The sequence below is a fragment of the Bactrocera dorsalis genome, chromosome 4 (assembly GCF_023373825.1).
Source record: "Bactrocera dorsalis isolate Fly_Bdor chromosome 4, ASM2337382v1, whole genome shotgun sequence".
Classification (NCBI taxonomy): Eukaryota; Metazoa; Arthropoda; class Insecta; order Diptera; family Tephritidae; genus Bactrocera; species Bactrocera dorsalis.
This window is the reverse complement of record NC_064306.1, coordinates 61,979,529-62,002,451: the sequence shown is the minus strand read 5'-3', so window position 1 is coordinate 62,002,451 and position 22,923 is coordinate 61,979,529. Positions and strand designations below refer to the sequence as shown.

The 22,923-nt window shown below is 35.9% G+C and overlaps 1 protein-coding gene across 14 annotated transcripts in view; it reads left to right on the top strand.

Annotated features, from left to right (window-relative positions):
- LOC105229813 (probable serine/threonine-protein kinase DDB_G0282963) overlaps positions 1 to 22,923 on the top strand; it is a 191,185-nt gene that overhangs the window by 111,782 nt on the left and 56,480 nt on the right. For all 14 annotated transcript variants that reach the window (XM_049454233.1, XM_049454238.1, XM_049454231.1 and 11 more), the window contains one exon: positions 16,768 to 16,814. The gene's annotated coding sequence lies outside the window, so the exon portion shown is untranslated. The remainder of the gene's footprint in view (positions 1 to 16,767; positions 16,815 to 22,923) is intronic.

The following is a 22,923-nucleotide window of genomic DNA, read 5'->3' as shown; positions in this document are numbered from 1 at the left end:
TGTAACTGTGTCTACGATAATAATCCATGCCAAATTTCGTGAAGATATCTCATCAAATACAAAAGTTTTCTATACAAGGAATTGATTTTGATCGTTTGGTTTGTAAGGCAGCTATATGATATAGTAAGCGAACATGGAAAATTTTTTCGGATATAATTTCGCTATCTTAGACAATAATCCATGTGAAATTTCGGCAAGATATCTTGTCAATTACAAAAGTTTCTAAAGAAGAGCTTGATTTTAATCGTTCAGTTTGTATGGCAGCTATATGCTATAGTCGTCCGATTTGAACAATATGTTGGAAGATTAAAACTGTATCTACGGCAATAATCCATGCCAAATTTTGTGAAGATATCTCATCAAATACAAAAGCTTTCCATATAAAGACTTGATTTTTATCGGTCAGTTTGTACGGCAACTATATGCTATAGTGATCCGATCTGAACAATTTCTTGGAAGATTGTACCATTTCTTTTGTCAATACTCCATGCCAAAATTCGTTAAAATATCTCATCAAATAAAAAAGTTTTTCATACAAAGACTCGATTTTGAACGCTCAGTTTGTATGAAAGCTATATGTTATAGTGGTCCAATATCACCGGTTCCTACAAATAAGTAGCTTTTGGGGAAAAAAGTACTGTACTGAAGGACTTGTGCACGTAAAACACATACAATCAAACGGAAATGGCTAACTCGGCTCAGGTCGTCATGCTGATAACTTGTAAATATACTTTGTAGGGCCTAAAATGTTTACTTTTGGATTTTACAAACTTCTTGACGACCTTAATATACCCTGTTTAGCGAAGGAACATGTAGTATTGAGGGTTCGATGTGTGAGGAAGATTTTCGAGGTCAAAGGACAGAATTCAATGTTTTCAGTAGATAAAGGATTGAGCTACTGACTGATTTCAGTAATACGAGTATTTGGCACTATTGCATGCCCTAAACCAGATAATATGCTCTCAATTTTTCATCAAGGATCATTTTACTCACTGGGTGCTAAGAGAATAGACCGATTCCAATAAAATTTGGCACCAAGCCTAATTATGTTAAGGGTAATATTTTCGCCTTTTCTACTGAGTCTACCATAGCGATGGAAATCAAAATTTTGGTTATATATGGATAATGCAAATATAGAACGATTTCGATTTTTTTGGAAGATAGACAAGGTGATATTATCGCTACCTTTTGCTATTTCACATGCTTTAAAGCTCGTGTGACTTCTTGAAAAACAACTTATCAAATTGAAAAAGGATTTATATGTAAAGAGGCTAGGCTGTGCTCCGATTTATCACATTTTGTTGCTTTACTGAAAGAGCGTCATGAGTATATTATGCACCAAAGTAGCTTGACAAAGGGCGGAGAAAAGAAAATTCGCATTACAATTACACAGTGGGCGAGCTCACTATAGAATTTTCTGATTGAAAAAAAATTTCGAAGATTAGGTTTTTGTGCGAAATGTTAATAAAAAAAGTCTTACTATTTTTTGCCCACAGTAATATTTCACATTGCCTCTAAATTTTTTCAATTTTTTTGGATTACTCCTCGTTGAATTATCGTAATTTTAAGGTTTTGTATACTATAGCTATCTGATAGGCAAGCGTAGTTACCCGATTTTGCCCATTTTTACATTGTAGCTAAGAATAATGGAAATAAAATATTTCTTTCAAATTTTTGTGATAAATTCGATAATATTTGAAGCACATACACTGCAATCATTAAGAGCTGAAACGATGCCCAGTTTTCATATATTTTAGAACTATATATGTATGTGTTAATAAATATATGTCTATTATTATTTTGTTCTTTTTTGTGGAAATTGCAATAAAAAAATTATAATAAAATATCTCTATTATACATTTACTCGATTCCAGCGCATCTACTTGTCTCTATGTACGAGAAGTAATCACTCAATTCTTGAGATATCGAAATGAAATTTTGCACACGTACTTTTCTTACCAAGAATCTACTTATTTGTTGGAACTGTCGCTATCAGACGACTATATCATATAGCTGCCATACAAAGTGAATGTTCCAAATCAAGTTCTTGTATGGAAAACTTTTTGATTTGATGAGATATCTTACCGAAATTTGACACTCATTATTTTTAATAGAAACGGTAAATTTTTTTCAATAAATTGCTGAAATCGGACGACTATATCATATAGCTGCCATACAAAGTGAACTCTCCAAATCAAGTTGTTGTATGGAAAACTTTTTTATTTAACGAGATAAATTCACGAAATTCGACACACATTATTTTTAATAGAAACAGTACATTTTCCAAGAAATTGTTCAGATCTAACCACTATAACATATAGCTGCCATACAAAGTGAACGCTGCAAATCAAGTTCTTGTATGGAAACATTTTTTATTTGATGAGATATCTTCCCGAAATTCGACACACATTATTGTTGAAGAAAACGGTGAATTTTACGAAGAAATTGTTGAGATCAAGCCATTATGGGATATAGCTGTCATAAAAACTGAACGTTCCAATTCATGTTCTTGTATGAAATTTTTTCATTTATTTATTTTTTATTTATGAAATTGACCTCTCTTGCTGTTAAATTAGATTTAAAATATGCGAAAATTTAATTAGCACACGCCGCTTGCTCACGCAGGCTTCTGTGAATATCCACCCAAAAGTCAACGGAGGGTCGACCGAATGTCGCATTACCGTCAAGCGCTGTCACCATTCGTCATGAGCGCTAATGATGACTGACATTACTGTGCCAATTTGCTTACAACAAAACGCGAAAATGATAAATTGACGACGCAAAGGCAGGCAAAGCAAACGAAAAGTGTGTGTTCGCAGCAAATTGTTACTCATACGCCACCACCAACAGCAGTAATAGTGACAGTAGCTGCCAACAGTCTTACATAGCTTGTTTGTGATTGTGCTGCTACAACAATGCAGCATTTCACAATTTCACTCAAAATTCTCAACTTTTCCGGCATTTTGCATGGAACGCACATTCTTTTCTAATGCACTTTAATCCAGCATTCACAGTAAGCGCGCTGGGTAACATAGTTATAAATACATAGAATATGCATGTATGAGTGTGTATGTGTGTGTGCCTGCATACATGGTAAATATTGACAGTTCTATTTGTAGGGAAACTCGGCATCTTCACTTCTTTGGAAAACGTTGCGCTTTTATAATGCAGCCATTTTATAATAACGAAGTGACAATGCTGCAGGAGTATATGTATGTGTGCGTGTGTGTGTGCATGCCAACGTCCTTGAACTGCAATTGCTGTGCTTAGAACGCATATAACGGTAGCCACGTTGCTACTGGCGAACATAGCTGCATAGAAAAGCGCTTTCACACACACACACACACACTCACTTACACATATATTTATACCTATACACTTACATATGAGCATATATGTGCACACACGCTCTCGCCGCATCACAGCTGACAATTCCATGCCAATAATGGCAAATCCATTTGATCATTTGTTACCTACCACAGCCATCAGCTATGCAAGCACTCACACACGCACACACATGTATAGCATCGCACATGCATTCATAATACAGGCCGGCATTCTTCTATGTACCGTTGTTAGTGCGCTGCCTCGACGACTTTGGCTTGGCTCACGTGCCGGGCTTAACTGCTAGTCTCACATGTCCCAGTTTAAATTCGTAATTTCTGACATTTTTACGTGAATTGAATTTGCTCGTTGCTCTCATGACTTTATAAGCGTCCATTCAATTCCACGAACAGGTATACATACATATATATATATACATACATATATATGTGGCACACATACAAGTATTCACATTTGATTGCATTATGTTTTGCCTGCTTTTATCTCCTTTTATTTTGTTGGCCTTTGTATTTGTATTTGTTGTACTGCTTTGTATTGAGTTTGATTGCATTTTGTATTATGGCTTAAAATTGCAGCTGATTTCTTGCCATCTTTATTTTCATTTATTTATCTGTGCTTGCTTTTTTGTGTAACTTTTTGATTGATTGCTTTCAATGCGGGGATTTTTTCAATCAAATGATGTGTGCTCGCGCTGAGCCTTTGTTGTGAGTCTGCTCGATAATATTGTATGAATACATAAGTACGTACATTTATACAGAAAGTGTAACGAATAAAAAACGCAACGAATAGATACAAAACACCAATGCACAGAGACCTGAACTAGGCACAAGTGAAACTTCTCTTACCCAAACAGCTAGCAACTCTGCTCACTCTATCTTCAGCAAAAAATTTTGTTAGATCGTTTTACTTGTATCGTATTCATTTTTATTATTTTCGCAAAAATAAAATAGGTGGCAATTCTATTCCAAATATCGCCAACAGAAATGTTGCTTTAACCAATTTAATTTGTTGCGCACATTGAAATAAATAATTTATATTTTTTTAAAATAAATTTAAAAAAATAAGTGGCAACACCTTTACCAATATTCCCCTCAAAAATCGTCTTAAAACCTTCTATACCCATTTTCATTATTATTTTTTAAATGAAATGTGTGGCAACCCTCCTCCAAATATTGCCAGCAGAAATCTTTCTTAAACCTCTTTAATATTTTACACACATTGTAATACTATATATATATTTATATTTTTGATTAATAAATGAATAAAAAATTGGGTGGCAAAACCTTTCCAATATTCGCAGCAAAATTCTTGGTAAGCCCTTTTTTTACTTTCATACACAATGCTAATACTTTTAAAATAATGAAATAAGTGGCAACATTACTCAAAATATGTTCAATAAAAATATTTCATAAAACTATTTAATTTTAGACCCCTATATTTTTGAAATTTTTTTTTTAATTTTTGAAATGGGGTTGCCACCCTTCTCCAAAATAGAAATAATAGAAATATTAACCAACATTGTAATCTTGAATTTATAATTATTAGAAATAAATTTGAAAAAGAAATAATTTCGAATTTCCGGTAATCACGAATTTTGTTTGGCCCACATGTTGATCGTCATTTATGTCCTCACGACCACTTTGAAATGTCTTAACCCTATTACTTTTTTAATATAATAGCATACACAATTATGACAAGCCTCCACAAAGAAATATTTTTCAATTAGATATTTCTGAGGTTATTAGTTCAGTTTACGTTAGTAATAATTTTAATTTTATCACATAAAAATCGTGGAATAAGTATGTGGCAACTCTTTACAAAAATATTTTTGGTTGTATGCTCTTTTAAATTTGTTTTTTTGAAAACATATTTCATTGTATTTTTTATCAATTTTATTAAATAAAAATTTTCAAACAGCCGGCAAGCTTACCAAAAAGTTTTTTTTTTTATTTTAAGAACTCCTAAGCTTCCTTGGAAATACACATTTCAAGCAAAAAGTTGTTGGTATTAATTGAATTTAATTAAAATTTTCAATTATCTGGCAACTATTGTAAAAAAATTATATACTACAAACCTCTACTATCGGATTCATATTGTAAAATTTCCTTTTTTATCGATTTTTTTTAACTGGCAACGTTCTTTGGCTCGGTTTAAGCGCAGTTCTTAGTTTCCTTATAAAGAACTTGCTAGTAGTTTGTTATAAGCACCTCCGACCCTTTGAACGATCTGACAGTTTTTTTGCAGTGTTTAAGGCTTATCTGATTCTACTGATTGTTATTAATGGACGTCAATATTATCCTTAAAATCAGAGAGCTCCGTAAGCTAGTCGTCGAAGCACTAAATTAATACCTCAAAAACCAAATCACCGAATCCGCGAGATAAATCAATGTCTTCTATAATCGAGAGTTAATTACCGAATAGTCATATTTGTTGATTGTTGGGAAATTTTATAAATTTTTACGAACCTTTTCTTTGATAAATTGAAGACATTGTCCCACAAAGAAAGGATGACACATTTCGAGTTTCCCTAATTTTTTAAGAAAAAACATATATGTATGTTGGCCGGGGCTACGTCTCATATGGTCCATCCGTTGAGTTCTATTTTCGACAACTCGTTCGTTAAGCATTTTGAATGTGAACTGGCAAACGACACGTGAAGTTTTGCTCCAAGGCGTGGTCTATCAAAAAAGGCTATTAAAAAAGTACATTTACTTGGATCAGCCAGTATTATCTTTTCAAAGATTTTATCTTCTAATAAAAAAAATTATTTCAAAAATACGAACCTTTTTGATCGTTCTTTTCTGACCCATTGTCCTTTTCCAAACTCCATTCTTGTTTTCTCATGCCTGACCATTAAAACCTTTTGCTTATGGCAGAAGTATGCTGTGTCTAGCATAGAATAGTTTCCTGTATTACAAGATGGGGCCTTAGAAAGCTTTGTCAGGGTTTTCGATTTAGTGACATCTACATCACTGTACCTTAACCGTTTTCGATGACGATTGTCATTAGCAGAGTTAGACGACTTGCTTAAGTCAAGGTTTTGATGACTTCACTGATTACTTTGGACCCATCAAATACTTGTGTGGAGAGATCATTGAAAACATGACTTGTGCTGGACGACTTTCGACCTTACGTCAGACAGGTGTTAGAAAGACGGCATCTCTCGCGAGTTCGTTTGAATGATTTTTTTTGGGTATGCATGCGTTCTTGCTCGACTCGTCCCGATAAAGCTGAAATTTTTCGCATGAAGCCACGTTGGTTACTGAATTTTCAGCCAAACACCCAATGAACACCATCAATCAACCACTGGATTCACCAGATTTGGCTCCGTCTGAGTTTTTTCTTGTTCCCCAAACTGAAATTGCCGCTCCGTGAGACCTGTTTTTAGTCGATAGCAGAGTTAAAACAAACTTCGCAGAAGGAGCTGAAGACCTTTCCAAAAAGTGCTTATGAAAAGTGTTTCGAGAGGTGGAAAAATCGTTGGCATAAGTGTATTACATGTGGTGGGGATTATGTTGAAGGCGACGAAATAATTATCGATGAAATTATCAAATTATACGAGTATATATTGTGTTTTATTTACAATCTGGGTCCTTTTTTGTCACAAATGGACCAATCCGGGTCAAATTTGATAATGTTTCTAAAGGTAGTTAAAAATATATGTTATAAAAAATATAGATAATTTAATTAACCTAATTAAGCGAATTTATGCAAAAATTCCAAAGTAACGGTTTTAATCAGTGATATCAACAAGATATCCTCCTACAAATAACGGTACGTATTTTTATGAGCGCGTACACCACACAGCCACAATGAGCGCGTCAATGATGGCGTGGCGACGAAGCCAGTCAATCGATATTAAATTTCCAACTACAACAAAACAAACAGCAATAACAACAAATAGTGATAATAAAATATGCCACAATGGCAACAGTAGTTACTGTAGATAACGGAAAAGCGCCCGTTGAAATGAAGCGGAAAAGCAGGCGACATTAAGGAAGCTATAAACATGCTGTGGCTAGGCCACGGCAAGAGACGGGAGAGGGCAAGTGAAAGACGAAACGGAAATACGCGCTGCAGACAGTGATTGAGGTAAACGACAATATGATGACACAGACGATAGACGATACAGAAACATTTGCTCTGAGCAACAGACAGCTTTTATGCGCGGCTTTTATAGCAAAATTGAATATTTTATGGCAAAAGTGAATATTTTATGAGAGAAGTGAGGTCTTCGCTACCGCCTTAACAGCTTCCTGTGGGCATTCGACGATAAAATAAATAATAAACTAGCAAAAAGCAGCCTTCAACTGTCAATTATTGCTTGGAATTTAGAAATTCAAAACTTTTTTCGGCGAAAGCAAGAAAAAAAAACAATATTAGAAGCGAGATGGGAGAGCGTGTGGGCAGAAGAGTAACTGAAGAGTATATATCCTTCTTGGTACCGTGTGCTCGCTGCTGCACTTCCAATTAAATTACGACAACGTGACTTTATCTTTTGTATTTAAGTTGCTGCACGCTTGCACTGCTGAGCATTCGAAACTTTGGCCCGCCCTTTGTGAGACCCCGAGAATGTTGGCATCTTTTATGCATTTTATGCCATCCGCTGCCGCCGCCACCGCCACTGCGCACCGGGGGAGTTGTGGCAGCGCGGAGATGATGAGCATAGAAAGCAGCTGCAGCAGCACTAACACTGACACAATGCAACAACAACAACAAAAACGAATGCAGCAAATAGCAACAATCATGCAGCTGTTGTTATGGCCTCAGCTGACATCTGCTCCATCACACACACAGACAAACGTGCACACACTTAAGCAGTCATTGTAAAAATATATTTTTATGCGAATTCATAGTAAGTTTATTTACAGTTATGCTGCGTTGCCACTAGACACGTAGCATTTTACAACACATACATATACATACATACCTTTATGCCTCTCTATGTGTGTGTGTGTGTTGGCGCGCTGAAGTTTGGCAGCTTTACGCTCGGAATTGTTGCAGCTGTTGTGGCATCTCAACGACGAACTTTTCACAAAACTTCCACTCACATGCAACACTGTGCGCCCGCCCCCCTCTGCTACCACTGGCCCATTGCCCTTGTCAGCTATTAAGTTTGCCAACTGCTGCTATGCGCTGCCATGTACTGCATTAGCATGCAAACGCACACACACACACTCAAATACACACATACATACTAACACTAGCATAATCTGTGTACAATTGGTAATGCAGTTTTTTGTCGCCCTTGCTGTTGTTGTTGTTGTTTGCAGCTTGACTACTTTAGACACCTTTGCTGGGCCTAAATAAGCCGTTATGGGTACAGCGTGTGCGCTGGGGAATGCTTAACCCACAAATGATGTCTGAATTTTTATCAAACAAGAAGAAATGTTAACTTCGTTTGCACGGAAGCTATGATGCCCTTCACGTGTACCTTTCTTATAGCAGAAAAACGGATAAAACGATCTTTATCTTGAGTTTAGTTGATTAGCTATATCTGCGACAGGGAGCCTGAAACACTAGAACACCTGCTAATTGACTGCATAGCAGTCTGAAGACGCATATTGAAGACCCTTAGATCCACGTTTCCAAACAGAGATCATACCGCTTCGCTAGCACCCAGCAGTATACTGGACTTTCTCAATTAAGTTGGCGCTAAATGAGTCCGTGTGATTAGAGAGAGTGCACAATAGACCTAAAGTCGCTTTCCTCGTTTATCTATCTAAGATAGCAGCTATGTATATGCTACTGTGGTTGATCTAAACAATATGTTTGGAGATAATATCATCGCTTGAGCCAAGAATCAATTAAATCAATTAAATCCGATCGGTTGCGTTCTTACCGGCATCATTTTTCAAGAAACATAGACCGATTATTCCACCGGCTCACAAACCACACCGACCCATGGTTTTTTTTCTGGAATGGCAGCTCTTGAATTTCTTCAGGTTGCTCTTTGATACAACTATTTTGCTTGTTTACTTATCCATTGATCCAGAAATAGACCTTATTCCTGAACAAAACTTGGCTCAAAAACGTCGGATCTTCTTGGAACTTCTCAAGATCACATAGAGCGAAGCGATGTCGCTAACAATACTAAACAAAAATAACATGACAGCTTGACACTTGGATCACCCGTTAAATATTATCAGCGTATAAACATCGTCTTGCAATTTCGGCGCAATAACCAAACTTTAGCCCTCAGATATATCGCAAAGACGTCATGTCCAGTCTCAGAGTTATGTGTAAAGTTATCTTTAAAGATTAGGGAGACTTATAAGTCTTCTCTTCTACTTTATGAGATGACTAATTCTGTTTATCCCACTAACCTACTTATACTAGAGAATATTGTATGCGTTATAGACTCTCTAAAAACTGGGTCTCAATATTAAGAAACCGAACGTAAGTCCAATACTTATTTGGTACATGACAACATTCAATATTCGTCTTACTCGGACGTACTTTGAAGCTTCGTGATCTATACACTGCAGTAGAAGAAATCGTTCCAAGCTGAGCCTTCTCCTTTATCAAACTGACACCCATTGATCATGAGGTGCCCTGAAACTGCTTGAATGATGTAAGGCTGTATGGAATTTTCATAGCCTTTTTATTACATACCATCTACGAAAATTCTATAAAGCCTTACTTAAAAAGCCAAAAATCTCGAGAAATATTAATGATAGCGATTTTTACCTCGGACCTTTTTTATAGCAAATAAAATTTCCTACAAATTTGTCTTGGAAATTTTTTCTATAACTCCTGTCATTTACGAGATATATACAAAAAAATGCGAAATTCGTGAAAAAATCAGGTTTATGAACCGTACTACCTCGCCGGTGTGAGTTACGACTTTGTTGCACTGGGCACTTTTGTAGAGTGAACGATTCTGAGAAATATGCATCTAAAGTCAAAGCGATGCCATAAAATACCTCTGAGCTGTAGGAATTTAAATATAAAAAAATCACGATTGTAGTGTATTTTCTATGGAAAATTTTTACATTCCTGGGTCCAGTTCTTAACGTTTATACTAGTATGAAGGGCTAAAATTTTCAGGGAATTTTTGAATATGGAATATGCATATAAAATTGATAGAGATACTATCAGTTCCCCATGTCAACTCAAGCAAATTCAAAAACAACATTTGGAGAAAGAGTGTTGAAAGATAAACTGTTGTAAACGAACATAAATTTGACTGCATTTCGGTGTCGTACAGCCGCCAGCGATTAGAAAGATTTCTCAGTTACCAACTTGGAAGCTTAATAAAAGCTTAATAAGACTTCGAGCATAAGTCTTTTTCGACATAATTACAATTATAACTAATTTTTCTCTTGCTTGAAGCATGAAGATATGCAAAATTCATTGCATACTATCTTATATTACTAATGTTCTTCTTATTATTAACTCAGCCCATGCTAATTCTGCAACTGACAGCAAAATAAAATGTAAAATATGTTGCTGCCTATAATTCATCGCAAATTGTTGCAAAACAAAGCGGCAGAATGCCTAAAATGCTCATAATTCAATAAGCAATTAAATGCTGGCACTCACACACACGCATACATGTACACATGGACAATATGTATATGTATGAGTATGACAAATTAATGTGGCTTAAGTAAAACTGCTCAAACGCAAATAAGTCGAAACTATTTCAATGGGATTTCGCTTGTGTAATGCCATAAGAATGCAGCAGCGCTGTATAAGTGTGTGTGCGTGATTTAAATATATGGAAATTGTAGCAATTTCCAGCAGTTAACAGCGCCCCAAACTACTTGTACAATGGCAAACACTAACGCCACCACAACAACAAATGTGCTGTCAAACTTTGAAACGCTTTGAAATTTATTTTCTCATAAATGAAAACTTGTTATGCGCAGCAGTTAATTTGTATGCGCGAATGTGTGTTTGAGTGTGTGTGTGTATTGGAAAAAGTTGACAAGAAAATTGTGTATGTGTGTGTTGCCAACAAATGTCCTGATCCTGAGCTGCGGGGGGAAACGCAGAACAGCAACAAAATATTTAAATTTACACACACGACTGGCAAATACAAATACAAACACAGGAGAAGCGGATGAGCACGAGAAGGAAGAAGAGAGGCAGAAAAGCAGAGAAGCATGCATAGAGCCAGAGAATGAGCTCGAGCTTGCTGTATTCGAAATTCATGTTGGGATTGCAGGCAGTTAACCGGTATATGCTTGCGTTAGTTTGTGACAAAATTCAACAACAACAATAACTACAATAAAAACAGCAACACATTCCAACACACAGAAAGCGATCACAAAAAGGTCGTCTATGCATAACGGTAACAATAACTAGACAAATTATGCATGGTTGCTAAAGTTCATGATATGGCAATAAAATAACCGAAAGTCAATGGTTTTGCCTTTCGAGCCGAAAACTTTTCGCTTCTCTTCTCTGCTTTGCTTTGCTGCCGCCTGGCTTCTTGCTCGACCGAAAAAGCATAGAGCGTGGCGATAAGACAATATAAAATAGACAACAAATTGCTGCGCTCGAGCTGTTTTAATTAAATTTTCACTTTTGTCTTGTATATGGACTTAGCCAGCAGGCAAGGTGTGTGTGCATCGGTTTTTGGATGCCGTTGTGAAGATGTGATGCTGTGACTGTAAGTATGTGTAGGGCTTTGTGTGAAGGTATGTAGAAAAGCACTGCTCTGCGCTGACAGTTTTCTATGCCAAATTAGAGCTTTATGTTAGCTGATTTTGGTTATTAGAGATAGAGATGTTCTTCACAGGTCCTTTAATGGCATGAATTATTCTATACTTAAAAGTGATAAATTATTTTTAATACTTTTATCTCTTTAACAGTAGTCAAGCAGAACATATTTTTAATATTTCTGTGATTTGTAACTAACTTTAACAACTGATCAAATTTGACCCGGACTGGCAACAAAAAAAAATTCCACGTATTTTCAAACAAATATCTAAGCCAATAAAAGTATGCCACTCAAATACTAGTATTTGTGATAAAGTAGACTACCGAAAACACTTCTGCAACATTATCCAGAATTCCGAAGAGATTCCATTAGAAACATAAAATTTTTAAGCAAACTTAATTCAATGTCTTTCTATTCAATCGCTTTTCTAGTCGTAAACTTATAGCTGCAAAGCGCACCCTTCACGTGCTTATAAAAAACGGTTGTACTATTTTAGGAAAATAGGTCTAGTCCGGGTCAATTTTGATCGCTGAGGTATGACTCTTTAGATCTTGTTTAGATCAAGTCAGAGTATTCGTCAACACATTGGTTGTACTAATTAAGGAAAATAGGTCTAATCCGGGTCAATTTTGATCACCGAGATAAAATGTTCAAGCAAACTCATCGTTCAATATCTTTCCATTCAATCGCTTTTCTCTTCGTAAACTTATAGCAGCAAAGCGCACACTTCACGTGGTTATAAAAAACGGTTGTACTATTTTAGGAAAATGGGTCTAGTCCGGGTCAATTTTGATCACTAAGGTATGCCTCTTTAGATCATGTCTAGATCAAGTCAGAGTATTCGTCAACAAATTGGTTGTACCAATCTGGGAAAATAGGTCTAGACCGGGTCAGCTTTGATCACTAACGTATGTCTCTTTAGATCTTGTGAATATCAGAATAAATACTCGTACTATAACCGACTAAGTCGCATGAGGTATTCAAAAATAACCCATTATTCTCGATATTAGTCTATATGTGATCCACAAGTGCCAATATACGGAAACAAAAGCAATCGTACAGTTTTATAATTTTCACTTAGAAGAAATCATTTTTTAAGTTCTCCCTACAGCTTTTCCAGGGCACAATAGACCCTAGGTCGCGGTGCATTACCTCATTAATTAATCTATTAATCCCCCTACAGTAAAATAGTGAACTATTGCAGAATGCGGGATTTAGTTAATAGCTTACCTTCGGAGACCCTATAAAATGGACTTCATACATAAATTATCAGTGTGGCGAACTGAGTCGATATACGCGAACTACATAGTATCGATCTAAAATTTTCACACGTTCTTTCCTCCTCAAGAAACAGCTCATTTGCTGAAGTCGCCAATATTTCACCACTAAACCATAGGATATAGCTGCCATACAAAAAATCAAGCTGTCGTATGGAAAATTTTTTAACTTCACAAAATTTGGGATGGCTCATTATCCAAGGCATCATTACAATCTCCGAATATACGATGCAGTTCGGGCCACTATAGCATATGCCGGTCATACAAATCACAATAACCATTACCCTTTCTTCAGCCAAGTTGTACACCTAGCAAAGTTCTGCACCTAAAATCAATGTTCGCAAAAATTACGTATACGCCATGGCTACAAACTTTTCGAATAATTTGTTCTCTGTTTGAGTTAATTGTCAGTTTAAAGATTCTTCATAAAACATTTTACTGAGTATTTTTCTTCGAAAAATTAATTTAGTAAACAAAACTTGAATTTTTTATGAAAAACCAATTGCGTTTCTTCAGCCAAGTTGCACGCCTAGCAAAGTCCTGCACCTGAAATCAATGTTCGCAAAAATTACGTATACGCTATGGCCACAAACGGTTTCAAATTTATTCCACAATCTCGCCTCTTACCTGCATTGCCGCGCCAACCTTTGTAACGGTTTTTACGTTACACTGTGCGCGCGGAAATTCATTACCTTCAGCATCGTAAATTCCCAGCAACTCCCCGCACCACACAATGCTGCTACACACCACGCACACACTAAATATTACAAGTAGCGCGTAGTATCGCTTTCAATGTGCGCTTGGAAATGGGAGCGCTGCACTCTCGGTCGCGCTTGAAATTGCAAACGGCACTTAATAATTCCGTGTTTCAGGTGAAGAACTCGCACACATTTCATTTTTCCCATTTAGCGGATTTTTTTTCTTTGTTTTGTTTTTGAGTTTCATTCTTTTCTTGTGTTTCATTACTTTTTCCCTGTGTTATTGGTTTTTCTTTTTTTCTTTTTTCATTTTTTTCTGTTTGATTTTTTCTTGTTTTCTCTGTTTTTTGTTTGTTTGTTGTTGTTGTTGTTCGGCAACAATTGTGGCAGTAATGTCGATTGCTGTTGCCGTTGAATTTTCACCAATTTCACCAGTTTCGCCGCCATTGCTATTGAATTCGCATCGATGGCGTATGGCAATGAATTTAATGCCAGTTGTTTTAGTTGCACAAGTACACTTCGAGATGTGTAAACAGTGGGGGAAAAAGTGGAGAGAACGCAAAGCGGAGGCGAAAGTGTTTTTTCATGTTTCTACTTAACACACTTTTTGTTCGCTTTGCATTTCGCTGAATGTTTGTCTGTGTGTGTATTTTTTTTGCTTGTCGTCTTCGCAAACGTTTGCATCGCAAGTTGCATTGTATATGTATATGTGTGCGTGTGTATGCGCGTGTTGGTGTGCTGAAATATTGGTGGTTTATTGATGAATGGCCATTCAATATTTATAGCTTTTATTTCAGGAATTACTGTGCTTGCTTGCTACCTGGTTTGTAAGTGCTACTCTGGCAATTGTGTGCAAGTGCTTGGTGTTTGTATACATATCCATATGTGTATGTATTTGTATTTCAAATTTTATATACGCTTATGTAAGCAATCAGTTAACGACTTTCCAATGTTTGATTTGTATTCTAAACCAATTTTAGCACAATAAATTTACATTTCTTCAAAATTAAAAATTGTTTGCTTTTAAATTTGAGTTATTTATAGATAAAAGGCATTTAATATTTTATAAATTTAAAGTTGATAAATTCTAACACAGTATCTTTACACCTATATTGCCATTAAATATAATGTCAACTAGATACTCTTTGTTGAAGTGTAGCCTCCTTACTCAAAATTTTAATTTGTAATGGAAAAATTTGAATCCACAGCAATTTGAATCAGAAGGAAATAACTTGGCATATATCCTTATAGGATCAAATTGACACAAGAACTGAAGCGACCTGACCACCAGAACCGTCGTATGTTCGTGTATTGGACTGAGCAACAACTTGAATATGATCCGGATTTTCATCGAAAAATCCTCTTCAGCGATAAGGCTCATTTCTGGCTGATTGGCTTCGTCAATAAGCAAAATATGCGTGATTGTTCACACAGCAATCCTCATGTACCCTATGAGTCCTCATTGCCTCCCGAAAACAATACAGTTCGGCGCGGTTTATGAGCCGGTGCCGTCATTGGATTGTACTCCTTCCGCAATGATTGATGAACGTGTTATTTCACGAAATGGGCCAGTCAATTGGCCGCTTCGGTCGTGCGATTTGACGCCGTTAGACTATTTCCAGTGAGGCTACGTCAAGTCTTTGGTTTATGCCAATAAGCCAGCGCAATGGATGAAATTCGTACGAAGATCGAACGTGAAATTGCAGCATTATCGGCTGATTTATGCTTGAAAACCCTCGAAAATTGGGTTCATAGTCTGGACTTCTGCAAGCTTGGTGGCCATTTAAGATAAATCGATTTCCATACATAATGGCATCGAATGTACTTTCACAGGAATCTTGTTCTTTCTCTCTGTCTTTGCCGATACTGTTTTAGGTACTGATCACTGACATAATCGCTCGAGTACATCTCGCTGGATGGCAATGGGCGGCATACTGACTAATACTTCAGCAGCGTCCATTGATACAGACCGGAAAGAACTCATTACTCGAATCGCTGCAATTATTTGTTTAGAGTACAATATTATTCCCAGATACTTCAGCTGCAGCTGTGAAGAAGTTCGCACTCTCCTATGTTAAGCACTATTCGTTCTTCCACCTTCCTGTTGCTTATGAGTAAAACTTCTGTTTTGTGTTTCGCCAATTCCAGACTTAGACAAGCGAACCATTAGCATAGTTCATTTAAGTACTCATTCCTTTTATTTGCTACGTCAACTAATTGTTTAGCCACTCCTACCACCATAAGATCGTCCGCATACGCTAGAAGTTTCTCGTCTGTTGGTTGCTGTGTTCTCTGCGGTACTCATATCAAGATAGAGTTGGTGCCATCGTCCATATCAAAAATCATTCTAGACGAGGCTTATTAAAAAGTTATGGAAAGTTGTTTTAATCTTTGACAAGCATGTATTAGCTTGAGTACCCGCTTTGTAGGCGATAATAAAGATTTGTATTAAAATGATGCACGTGAAAATGTTGTCTTTTAGACAGTGTAGTATTTTATATAACTGGTAGGCGTGGTGAAATATTGAACTACATACATTACAAGTGGCCCAATTCAAGTGTTGGATCGCTATGTGGATGATCAGCGGTGCTCATGAAAATTGATTTGGTTTTGTGTTCGACGTTAAGGGTCTTTTTTTTAACACTTTCCTCAAATTAAAATCAAATAAATGATGCATACGTATGTGTACGGTAGTTATATGTTATCTGCAACCTTTGAATCCTAAATATATTTTAACTGATTAATTTTCACATTTCTTCTCTTTATATATTTCCAGGCGTAAACCCATCCAATGTCATATATGTGAAACCATTACTTTTTATGGTAAGTGTATATAAATGTATCAGTATCCCTAATGATCATACTGTCTCTTTGTTGGACATTGAACGAGGATTCTCCTTCCATTTGTGTAGTGTATCTTATTTTTATCCCACAATTGAGAGATTCAAAAAGCTTTATGAGCTTACATGAACTAAACTTATACATTTGTGTATAGTATGCACTTATTTACTTATTTATTATATATTTAACAAAGAAGCTTTAAGCTTAGTTAAGTCTGGGGATGAACTTTTCTCGAAACTCGATTAATTTTTTATCGATTATTGTTGATTCAGGTTAATTTTATTCTTGATTAACGGCAAAAAAAAATCTGATAGAAAATTATGGGTATTCATCAATTAATTGATTATCGATTGTTGTTGTTTTTCCACGACGTTTTTATTCTTGATTGATTGCAAAATTAATATTTGAAAGAAAAACTTAGGGTATTAATCGATTAATTTTATTAATCGTTTTTATCGATTATTGTTTTTTCGATATTTTTATTCCTTATTGACGGCAAAAATAATATCTGCAATGAAAATTGGGTATTAGTCGATTAATATTATTAATCGTTGTTATCGATTATTGCTGTTTTTCATGCTTTTTTAATATTAGTTTGATTTGCTATCTGGATTCAACATCTAGAAATAAAACCTTGGGTATTAAACGGTTAATTTTAGTAACTGTTGTTATCGATTACTGTTGTTTTTCGCGATATTTTTATTCTTGAGTAACGACAAAAACAATATCTGGGAAGAAAACTTAGGATATTAGTCGATTAATATTATTAATCGCTGTTATCGATTATTGTTTTTTACGAAAGTTTTATTTTTAATTGACGGCCACGCCAATATATGAAAAAAAAATTTTAGTGTTTTAATCGAATAATTTTATTATGTTATTAATCGATTAATTTTATTAATCGTTTGTATCGATTATTGTTTTTTTCGATATTTTTATTCTTTATTAACGGCAAAATTACTATCTGCAAAGAAAATTTGTTATTCATCGATTCATTCTATTAATCGTTGTTATCGATTATTGCTGTTTTCATACTTTTTTAATATTAATTTAATTTTGTATCTAGATTCAACATCTGGAAATAAAACTTTGGGTATTAATCGATTAATTTTAGTAACTGTCGTTATCGATTACTGTTGTTTTTCGCGATATTTTTATTCTTGAGTAACGACAAAAACAATATCTGGGAAGAAAGCTTAAGATATTAGTCGATTAATATTATTAATCGCTGTTATCGATTATTGTTTTTTACGAAAGTTTTATTTTTAATTGACGGCCACGACAAAATATAAAAAAAAATTTAGGGTTGTAATCAATTAATTTTTTTAATCGTTTTTATCGATTATTGTTTTGTTTCCATTTTTTCACAAAATAATGCTGTATTTTAATGGTTTCATCAGAAATTAAATTCTATAAAGTCGATTAAGATATTAGTCGATTAATATTATTAATCGTTGTTATCGATTATTGTTTTTTACGAAAGTTTTATTTTTAATTGACGGCCACGCCAATATATGAAAAAAAAATTTTAGTGTTTTAATCGAATAATTTTATTAATCGTTTTTATCGATTATTGTTTTGTTTCCGTTTTGTCACAATATAATGCTGTTATTAATGGTTTCATCAGAAATTAAATTCTATAAAGTCGATCTACGAAAAATAAAAATTATCGATTAATAGCCGAGAAGTATTTTATCTGTGCATATCCAGCATTGAACTATGAGTTACGCTCGAGTATAAATGCTTCTTAATTTTGTTCAAATTTTCATCATCATATACGATTGCATTTAAATATACATTAGGGTAGATCGAAAAAAGTTGATTATTTTTATTCGATTAATACACTGACTGCTCAAAAAATTTCTCTCCAAGTATGAGCTCTTAGTATTAGTAAGAAGTACCCAATAATTTTTAAGAGCGTAAGATAAAAAATATCGATTTTTGTTTTACCCACCCTAATATAGTACATCTGTTACTCAGGAAATAAAAGCAAATAAACTAAAAAAAAACATAATTTACTCTACATATTTGCTTTTAAATGCATGTATATAGGCATACCGAAAAGGCGAAGGCACGAATTCGAACTTATCGAAAACTATGCCGAGTATTTACGTTTGACCACAAACAAACAGCTGATCATGCGTTGCATAAAGAGAAGGCCACATTTGTTGCCATTAGAAACACATATTCATGTGTGCATGTATGTGTAAATGTAAGCATGTTGCTGTGAATGTAAATATGTGTGAGTGTGTGATCCATAAATATTTGTGTGCTACATTTCAGGAAACTTCGCCAGCCACAAATGCATTGCACGAATTGTTGGCATATATTTATGCAAGCACACACACATACACATACATATAAATATACATTTATGGGTTGCTTTGTGTGTGTGTGTGTAAGACAGCTAAAGTCCTAACGGAATTTCGGTTAACGGAATTCGTAACATGCTACTATGTCAGCAGGCGTTTTCCTCTCTAAGCCACAACGAGCAATACACACACACACACAGTATTTACGATTACTTATGTATATGTACATGTGTGTGTGTGTGTCTATTTGCCATTTTTCGTAAAGCAGTTGAGTCGTGTACAAAATGTGGAACTCTCTGGAATGCAAACTGCAATTGTATACAATTTGTATGGCTTTGGAGCGGCAGCAGCACTACAACAACAACAGCAATAACAAAAGCAGCAACAACAACAACGGCATGAGCAAATATACGCTAACAAACACCAAAAGCAAACGGCGTTAAAGCACACATATTTATTTTATATTTTCATATATCTCTACACGCACACATACACACACACACACACACACACATGTATTTCCTCCGCATATATGCTGCTTATAACGCTTTACGCCGCTTATGCGCCTTGAACTCGGCAATATTTCACAGCTTGTTCCTTATCTGGTTGCCTTCATCGCCTTTGCGCTTTTGCCTGTTTGCCTTCTGCTTCTTCTACGCTTTGTTGCTTTTCTTTACTATTATCGCTCTTTTTTATTATCGCGCTTTACTCTATTTCATTTATTTGAATGACTACGCTGCTTGCTGGCATGCCACAGTCGCCCGCCGCCGCCTCACATAAACAGCGCCGTTTAAATATTGTAAACCAACAACAACAACAGGCGCATTGTCTACCAAATATCGCTCGTATGCTGGCGAATGGTGAATTTCTGGCGAATTTTTGAGCATCATTGGCAACAGTGGCTGCGTAACCACACTATATGCATGTGTGTGTGTGTTTGTGCGCGTGTAATTCCATTGCTTGCGCTGCAAAATATTTGCTTGAGTTGCGTGAAAAATTGCCAAAGCACTCGAATTGCCGCCTCAACAGTTCGAACGTGTGAAACTCCAGCGGCTTCTGAAGGCTCATGAGAAAATTGCACACGGAAACAGTTATTTTCATATTAGGGTGGTTCACCACTTTTACATTTTTTCCAGTTCTAGAAATGTTGCGTGGAAATTTTCTGTAAATATTTTACAAAATTTTTACACAATATTTTTAGACAAAATACATTTTTTACAATTTTTTTTTACACATTTTTTTGGGGGAAATATTTTTTTAACAATTTTTTTTAAATTTAAATAAACTCTTTTTTACCAAGACAAGGTATCAACATGTTATATAATATATTTTTTGGGATTGTTTATTTTACATTCACATTTTTTGCAACCATAGATCTATCCAGGCCCAGAATCGACAAAAGATTTCGCTCTCCATTTAGGTATCGAGCTAGAAAAATCAAGGTACAATCCTCGACCTTGTCACTCCCTTCACTGAAGACCGTTTTATTTGGCACTAAAATTTGCTGGGAAAGCTATTAGAGCGTTTTTAAACACACTTGATCTGCGATATCAGCTCCGTACAATAAGACGCTGATTACCGTCGACATTAGTAGCTTTCTCTTTTCTTGCCTAGGGCCTCCTATGTTGGCCATTAGTCGCTTCAGTTGGGAGGTGATCTTCGCTGCCTTTCCTGCAGCGTACTGGATTTGTACCCAGAGGGTTAGTCTGAAATCCAGTCTAACGCCTAGGTAGTCTACAGCTTTTGTGTCCTAAGGATATCCGTAGTCGTTTGTATACTTATTTCCAGGGGTGTATTGTTATTTTTTGGCAGTAGTAGCTCTGTTCTCTCCGGAGCAAGCTGTAGGTTATGTGAGTCGAGCCATGCTTGCGTCCGATCGCGTTCTGATTACGCCTTCTTCACGCTTCTTTTGTGTCTCTTGCTGTAATTACTGCTACAACGTCGATCGCGTAGCCAATTAAGTACGATTCATCTGGCATTTCTAGTTTTAGTATTTCGTCATAACTATTGTTCCACAGGTCTGCACCTACAATGGATTCTTGTGCTGCTCCTGACTTGACTGCTATCTTTCGTGATCCCTCTTTAGTTTCGCACAGCAGTTTCCTGTTACTAAGGTAGCTCCGCACCACAGCCCTGAGGTAGTCGGGTATCTTACAGTTTTTCTCGAGAGCGTCGATGATATCCACAACTAGCGCTATTGAAGGCGTTTCGGACAACTAAAGTTGCCAGCAAGACTATTCTTTTGTATTTATGCAATCTACACTGTGCGGCTTCTACACTTTCAATGACGTATTTTAAAGCTCCTAGAGTTGATCTGTCGGGTCTAAAGCCGCGTTTTCTAGTGAAAGTTCTCCAGCTTGTTTCATAGCCGCTTCGAGTCTGGGCTTAAGTAGTCTTTCATAGCGCTTTCCCGCTATATCAAGCATGCATAGTGGACGGTATGCTGATAGCAAGTTGGAATCTTCTTTTCCCTTACTGATTATCAGCAGTTGTTGCTTTTTCCAGGGTCCAGGGAATATTCCGGCTTCGAGGCTGGTGTTGTACATATTCAATAGTAATTCTGGTCGCTTTGCAGCGACTTTTTTCAAGATTTCTGCTGGCATCCCATTTGGGCCGGGTGATTTGTTGGCCTTGAGCTTTCAAGTGCCTAGTTGCAGCTCTTCGAGGGTCTTGTACAATATATTAGTGTGCTTTATAATGCCAAATTATATTAATTATTTTATATATTTGTTTGGAGAAGTTCTATATCACAGTGTGATATTAAAAAAATATGTTAATAAAAAAATATTAGGGTGGTTTATATTATTAATGTTCGGAAGTAAACTTGTATTTATTTTCACCACCAGCCAAAGAGTTTAATTTTAACTGCTAAGATATACTTATATCTATGAAAATGGAGAATTTTCTTCCTCTCTATACAAAACTTCTAATTTTTACAAAAATCTCAACCATCCTAATGCAATTATATACACATAATACTAGCACTTGTAGTTACTTGTGAACCAATAAAATTTATATATTAATAAAACATTCCTTTTACATTTTACAAGCGTTCGCATTGCACCACGACATGTGTCCTTGTGACACATTTTCACATTTTCTTCGAACATTTCCCTGACATTTTCACTACAACTTCCCGGCAACAGGAATTGTGTGTGTTTGACACTTTCCTTGTCACTTACAACTGCCACTCCTTGGTAATTTTATTCAAACGTCGCGTCATACCCACTTACCGACATTGCATTACAATACAATACACGCACACACACACATACCTTTACATTCAAACATGCAGACATACAGACATACATTTGTGGGTCTGTATGTCTTATCCGAGTCGTCACACCTTCGGTCACAGCGGATGGCGCGCAACGGCAATGCAGGAAATGCGATTTCGTCTGACCTGCTGCCAAATGAAATCGAAATTGCCAATTTTGCTTTGCGAATTGAATCCATTTAAGAAATATAAACTTCACCAGTGACGCTGCTGACCTTTTTACCGTTATTCTACAATAACAGTTGTGCTTTTGCTGCCTTCCTGCCTTGCTCGGGCCATCTAACGCGCGGGAGTGCGCCTGAAATACAAGACATTTCCGAAATGTTTAGGTGTGAGTGTTTGTGTGTATTGGTAAGTTGTACCTGCGATGCGATAAGAAGATTTACAGCAAAAGAAATTTTATTCCAATTGCATTTCAATGTTTTTCTAATTCGATACCAAAAATGTATGCTTTGACGAAGCGATATGGCTACTGATACCAAGGAAAAAGCGTACATTTTTG